The sequence below is a fragment of the Chrysochloris asiatica genome, unplaced genomic scaffold (genome assembly GCF_000296735.1).
Source record: "Chrysochloris asiatica unplaced genomic scaffold, ChrAsi1.0 scaffold00082, whole genome shotgun sequence".
In the NCBI taxonomy this organism is placed as follows: domain Eukaryota; kingdom Metazoa; phylum Chordata; class Mammalia; order Afrosoricida; family Chrysochloridae; genus Chrysochloris; species Chrysochloris asiatica.
In genome coordinates, this window is record NW_006408600.1 from 12,454,781 (window position 1) to 12,462,096 (window position 7,316).

A 7,316-nucleotide genomic window follows, 5' to 3' on the forward strand; every position below is an offset into this window, starting at 1 on the left:
ATTGATCTCTTCCAATCAGTCGGCCAGACAGTTGTCTTCCAAATTTCTTGGCAGAGATGAGTGAGTGCCTCCTGTGCTGCCTCACTTTCCTGAAAGATGTGATTATCACAGGTAGGCAGTTCAAAACCACTAGCTGTTCCTTGGAAACCCTAACAAATGTCTGAAGGCTGAGATTTATGGCAGAATAGATTGCCCTTTGGACATTTATTGGAAATGCTAAAGGAGCTCTATAGAACTGCCTGAGCAGGGCACAGATCAAGGGGCCTTGTGGGTGAGAGGCTAAAGACCAAAGAGTTCCAAGCCTGACAGAAGAACTGTATCCTGAGCGTTTCTGATCCTGAGTTATAATCTGTTAACTTCCTAATGGATGCCAAAATTGTAAATGTTTCTGAGACTTCTGTGTGACTACTGCAATAAATTATCAAACACAGCAGAGAAGTAGAGAGTGTCTTGGAAAGAGACAGTGTCAAAATTGCTAAAGGAAACTAGGGGGTAGAAGCGTGTCTAAACCCTTCCTCATAGGAATCACGCTTGGGCTGAAGCTGAGTTTGATTCTTTTCCCATTGTGAAGTTAAAGAAGGTCAGACATGGACCCCATACCACTTTACACAAACAGTGTTATGTTTTCAGGGAATAAACTCAATAATTAAGTCCACCAAACAATGCAACATCAAATTTGTGAAAAATAAGTACAAACTTAATTATAAGCGTGGGCATAGTGGATTATTTAAGATGTTTCTTCTAGGCTTAGCCTTTGTAACCAAATGACCCTTTTCCTAGTAGGTCTGGCAGGTAGGAGACAATAGTGACAGAATGACATGAATCAGCTGTGGATGTTAACAGACTTCATTGTAATTGTGAAAACTTGAAACTTTAGCATAGCTATAAAATAAGTCCTCTCAAAAGCAGGAGAAGGATCTCACTACCATCAAACAAGAAGAGCCAGGAGTGGTGAACGTCTTTTGGACTTCAAGATCCCTGTACATTGAGCCTCCTTGACCCAGATTCAGAGTTAGGACACCAGAATAGTGGCAGAGAAGCAGCAGCAAAACAAAAGAACCAGAGAACAAGATAGAGTGGAGGGGTTCCCAGCCCACAGAGCAAGTAAAGCTAAGTGACACTGGGCAAGAGACTACTTGCAGAGTATGGTACCTGCAAGCAATTAAGGAGGGAACCTAGGTTTGCTGACACATAGACCTAGAGCAAAATTACTTCAGGCTGAGTTTATAGTGGAGCATTATGTTCTATGAGCATTTATTAGTAGCCCTAAAACAGCTTTGTAGCCTTGGCCAGGAAGAGAGAGGCCTGCCTGTGAGCACAGTTAAGGAGAGGCTGCCCTGACTAAAACAACTGTACCCTGAGCATTTCTGACCCTGAATTGTAACTTTTGAATATTTCTTATTGGTGCTTTCTTAATTGTTCCTACATATGTCATATTACACAACATACAATCACAACATTTAATATATGGAGGCAGAGATGAGGACATGGAGAGAGGGAGCAACTGAGGACTCTAGACTGTAGACTCTAGACTCACTAGGAGCTGGTGGCCAGGAGGAAGGCTTGCATAATGTGCCCTTTGGTTGTTTAAATGTTCATATATTCTTGAGTGTTTTTGTGTACATCCCTCCCCCTCGGGGGGTGGGAGGGGAGAGCTAATGGAAGCAAACACTGTTAAATGATGATGCACGGAAGAGATTGTAATCATTGCAATGAAACAATGGTGTCATACTGATGCTTTCCCATGTAAAGTATCACTCAGTTCACAGTAAGATTAAGCTCTGATCTTTCAGCAGAAACCATACTGGCAAGAAGGCAATGGGAAGACATATATAAAACCATGAAAGAGAAAAAACTACCAACCAAGAACCATCTACCCAGCAAACCTGTCAATCAAATATGATGGTGTAATAAAAACATTTCAGAATAAACAGAAACTAGGGAACTTTGTCAAAGTCAACCCAGTGCTTCAAAACATCCAAAAGGGAGTTCTTTGGACTGAAAAACAATAAAAACAGAAAGCAACCAGAGAGTGACAGGTGTGTAAACACAACCCAGGAACCCAATCAACAGATGGAGGAGTCGAGAACAGAACAAAATTACAAGAAGGAATTCAGAGAATCTGGGAAGTCAGTCTATGATCAAAACAATTACAATATGAAGGAAGATACAAAGGTAGGAACAGAGATCCAGGAGATGAGGAGGTCAGGTAGATGGCAGGGCAAAATAGACTGTTTTAAATGAAGGGAAAAAAACACAGTTTATTTTGCCCTGCAATCTAAAAATAGAATGTTTTCAATGATGGAACCACCACTCATCTGTCAGTTTGTCAAATTGTGGTGGCTTCTGAGTTTCTGTGATTCCAAAGGTATGCCACTGGTACTTTAAATACCAGCAGGGTCACCCATGGTGGACAGGTTTCATATGAGCTTCCAGAAGAAGACAGACTAGGAAGAACGAGTGACGAACTACTTCCGAATATTTAGTCACTAAAAACATTATGAATAGCAGAGAAACACTGACAGCTATAATGCCTGAAAATGAGCCCCTCAGGTTGGAAGGCATTCAAAATGCCACTGGGGAAGAGCTGCCTCCTCAAAGTAGAGTTGACCATGATGATGAAATTGGAGAAAAGCCCATGGGAGTGCAGCTCATGGGACCTTCATTTGCTGATGTGGTACAACTCAAAATGTAGAGAAACAGCTGTAAAAATCCATTGAAAATCAGAACATGGAGCATACTAAGTATGAATCTGGGAAAATTGGAAGTTGTCAAAATTGAAATGGAATGCATTAACATTGATATCTTAGGCATTAGTGAGCTGAAATGGACTGGTATTGGCCATTGTGAATCTGATGACCACATGGTTTAGTATGCTGGGAATGACAAATTGAAGATGAATAGTGTTACATTCATTGTCAAAAAGAACATATCCAGATTAGTCATGAGGTACAACGCTGCCTGTGATAAGATAATATCCATGCACCTACAGGAAAACCCAGTTAATACCACTATTATTCAAATTTATGCACCAACCATTAAAGCCAGTGAGGATGAAATAGAATTCTACCCACTTCTTCAATCTGAAGTTGATCAAACATGCAATCAAGATGTTTTGATCATTACTGGTGATTGGAATGCAAAGGATGGGAGCAAAAAGGAAGGATCAGTATTTGGAAAATATGGCCTTGTTGATAGAAATGATGCTGGAGAATGCATGATAGAATTCTGCAAAATCAATAATTTCTTCTTTCAAATACCTTCTTTAGACAGCATTAGAGACGACTATACACATGGACCTCACCAGATGGAATACATAGAAATCAAATTGACTACATCTGCAGAAACAGACAATGGGAAAGCTTCCATATCATCAGTCAAAACAAGGCCAGGAACAGACTGTGGAAAAGACCATCAATTACTCATGTAAAAATTCAAACTGAAGCTGAAGAAAAAGAAAACAAGTCCACAAGAGCCAAAATATGACCTTGAATATATCCCACCTGAATTTAGAGATCGTCTGAAAAACAGATTTGATACATTAAACACTGAAGACTAAAGACCAGAAGACTTATTGGATGACCTCAGGAACATCATATATGAAGAAAGCAAAAAGTCATTAAGAAGACGAGACAGAAGGAAAAGGTCAAAATGGAAGTCAGAAGAGACACTGAAACTTGCTCTCCAGTGAAGAGATGCTAAAACAAATGGAAGAAATTAGGACTTCAAAGAGCTGACCAGAAACTTTCAAATATCAGCTCAACAAGATAAAGCCAAATATTACAACAAAATGTGAAATCAGAAAACCAAACTATCTGGAACCAGAAAACCAAAAAGGAAGAACATGCTCAGCATTTCTCAAGCTGGGGGACCTGAAGGAAAAATTCAAGCCTCGACTTTCATTATTGAAAAATTCTCTGGGAAAATTACTGAATGATGCAGAAAGCATCAAGAGAAGATGGAAGGCATATACAGAGTCACTGTACCAAGGAAATAGTTAATGTTCAACCCTTTCAAGAGGTAGCATATGATCAAGAGCCAATGATACTGAAGGAGGAAGTCCAAGGTGCATTGAGGGAATTGGCAAAGAACAAGGCACCAGGAATTGAGGCACACAACTTGAAATCTTTCAAGAAAGTGAGGCAGCATGGGAGGCACTCACTCATCTCTGCCAAGAAATTTGGAAGACAATTATTTGGCAACTGATTGGAAGAGATCCATATTTGTGCCCATTCCAAAGACAGGTCACCCAATGGAATGTGGAAATCATCGGACAATCTCTTTGATATCCCATGCAAGTAAAGTTTTACTAAAGGTAATACAGAAATGTCTGCAAGAATACATTGACAGAGATCTTCCAGAGGTTCAAGCCAGATTCAGAAGAGGCCATGGAATGAGGGATGTCATTGCTGATGTCTGATGGATCTTGTATGAAAGCAGAGAATATCAGAAAAATGTTTACCTGTGCTTTACTGACTATGCAAAGGCTTTCGATTGTGTGATCATGACAAGCTATGGACATTGTGAAGTATGAGTATTCCAGAACACTTAATTGTGCTGATGAGGAATCTGTACCTGGACTAAGAAGCAGTTTTTTTTTTAACAGAACATGGGAACACTGAATGTTTTAAAATTAAGAAAGATGTGTGACAAGGTTGTATTCTTTCACCATACCTAGTCAACCTGTATGCTGAGCAAACAATCTGAGAAGCTGGGTTCTATGAAGAAAAACATGGCATCAGGATTGGAGGAAGACTCATTAACAACCTGCGATATGCAGATGATACAACCCTGCTTGCTGAAAGTGAAGAGGACTTAAAACATTTACTGATGAAGATCAAAGAGCACAGCCTTTGGTATAGATTACATCTCAATGTCAAGAAGACAAAAATCTTCACCACTGGATCAATAAACAACATTCTTTTCAATGAAGAAAAGATTGAAATTGTCAAGGACTTCGTTCTTCTTGGATCAACTATCAACACTCATGGAAGTAGCAGTCAAGATTTCAAATGACGTATTGCATTAGGTAAATCTGCTGCACAAGACCTTTTTAAAGGTGAGGAGCAAAGATGTCAGCTTGAGGACTAAGGTGCGCTTGACTCAAGTCATGGTATTTTCAATAGCCTCATATGCATGTGAAAGATGGACAGTGAATAAGGAAGACCGTAGAAGAATTGATGAGTTATGGTGTTGGAGGAGAATATTGAAAGTGCATTGGGCTGCCAAAAGAACCAATAGATCTGTTTTGGAAGAAGTGCAGAATGCTCCTTGGAGGCCAATATGGCCAAACTTCATTTCTCATACTTTGGACATATTGTCAGGAGGGACCAGTCGCTGGAGAAGGATGTCGTGTTTGTTAAGGTGGAAGGTCAGAGAAAAAGTGGAAGACCCCAACAAGATGGATTAGCCAAGTGGCAGCATCAATGTATTCATGCATGGCAACAGTAGAGAGGTTGGCCCAGGATCAGGCAGTGTTTCTTTCTGTTGTGCATAGGGTCACTATGAGTTGGTACTGACTCGATGGCACCTAACAACAACAGCAACAACAAATGAAGGAAAAAGTTAATAGAATATAGGGTAACTTGAAAGAAAATTAATACTTCACAACATACAAAGAAAATGAAAATCCAAGAAGAATGTGGAAACATTAAAAATATGAAGTTTAATAAATATACCCATACCAAAGGAAAGAAAAAAAATTTCTATTTTAGATACCAGTGGTGGAAGGAAAGGGACGTTAGAACACAGGTTAGGGAATAGACACAGCATAGTTTGGGTGTTGATGAGGACAATATGCAAGAAGGGGGAATGGGATGAAAGAACCAAGGTAGATAGGGGAACAGTTAGGCAGGTTTGCATGGGCTAAATGGAACAGAGTTGAATAGTGAAGTATGCTCAACTTTGGAACAACAGGGCTTTGTGATACAGATCAAGGCATAGTCTGAATGGGCAAAAGAGGGTAAATAATGTTAAGATGTTTGACTGTCTTATTAATGTTGGTTTCCTGTACTTGCTATTGTAAAATAGACACTTGAGTGGGATAGAAAGAAATATTGGGAAACATGAATACAGAAAAACTCGTAAGCCCATCTTCAGCCTATAGATGATTGAAATATCTAAAAGTGGTTCTAGAACTTGCCCAGTGATATAGGTTTCTTGTGGAGCTTCTGAATTAATTCTTGTAGTATATAGGACCTTAGGTGGAATGCTGAGCTCCATCTAGAACCTTCTGAGGTGGGACATTCCCACTTGAAAGGACATGCAGACCAGGCTGTAGTGACTAGAGGAACAGAAGATACTTCTTGAAAGAAAAACCAGCAGGAAAATTTTAAAACACAAATAGCAATCTGATTGTCTATACTACAAGAGCAAGCAACTTGTTTGCCGTGCAGACATCAATGCAAGTAATCAAGTCCCTTCAGGACAAAACTCCCTCCAAGACTGAAACTCAAAGGAAACACACGAGAAGGCATGTAAGCTTGCTGGCAACCACACTGGTCAACTAGTGCACGGAAGAGGGAGAAAGGCAGCAATGAAGATATGGACTGAGTTTGACCATGTTCCCTAGATTTGTGTCGACCTGGAGATGATAGAGAGAAGAGGAAGGGCTGGTTGGTCTGACATATAGTGAGACCTGAGTGCTCCTAAGCCCATGGACAAGGACCTAGCCACAGAGGACTACAGCCAAGAGTGAAGCATCCGAGTGAAGTATCCAACTGATATGAAGTGAGAGGAGTTACACAAGAACACCTAAACTTGCCGTTAGTACCCATTTGACCTAGCCTCGATGGCTTGATAATCAGAACTCTACCAGAAGAAGATTAAAACAAAAAAAAGAACAAAACAATTTTTTTTATTATTCATGGAGGTTGTTGTTGTTGTTGTTAAGTGCCATCGAGTCGACTTCAACCCATAGCGACCCTGTATAGGGTTTCCGAGGAGCAACTGGTGAACTTGAACCACCAACCTTGAAGTTCAAATGGCTTTGTAGTCTGATGCATTAACCCACAGTGCCACATCAGAATTCCGTTCACTGAGGTAGTAACTCTAAATACCAACAGAGAGAAGGAGTCTTCACATCAAGTATCAATGCTATCCCATCTGTACACAGAGCACACAGGGATGGGCAACTTAGACATTGTTGTTGTTGCTGTTATATGCCATGGAGTCAGTTCCAACTCATAGTGACCCTGTACAGGATTTCCGAGGCTGTAAATCTTTGTTGTTGTTGTCAGGTGCCATCGAGTCAGAACCGACTCATAGCCACCCCATGCACAGCAGAACGAAACAATGCTCGATCCTGGGCCAACCTC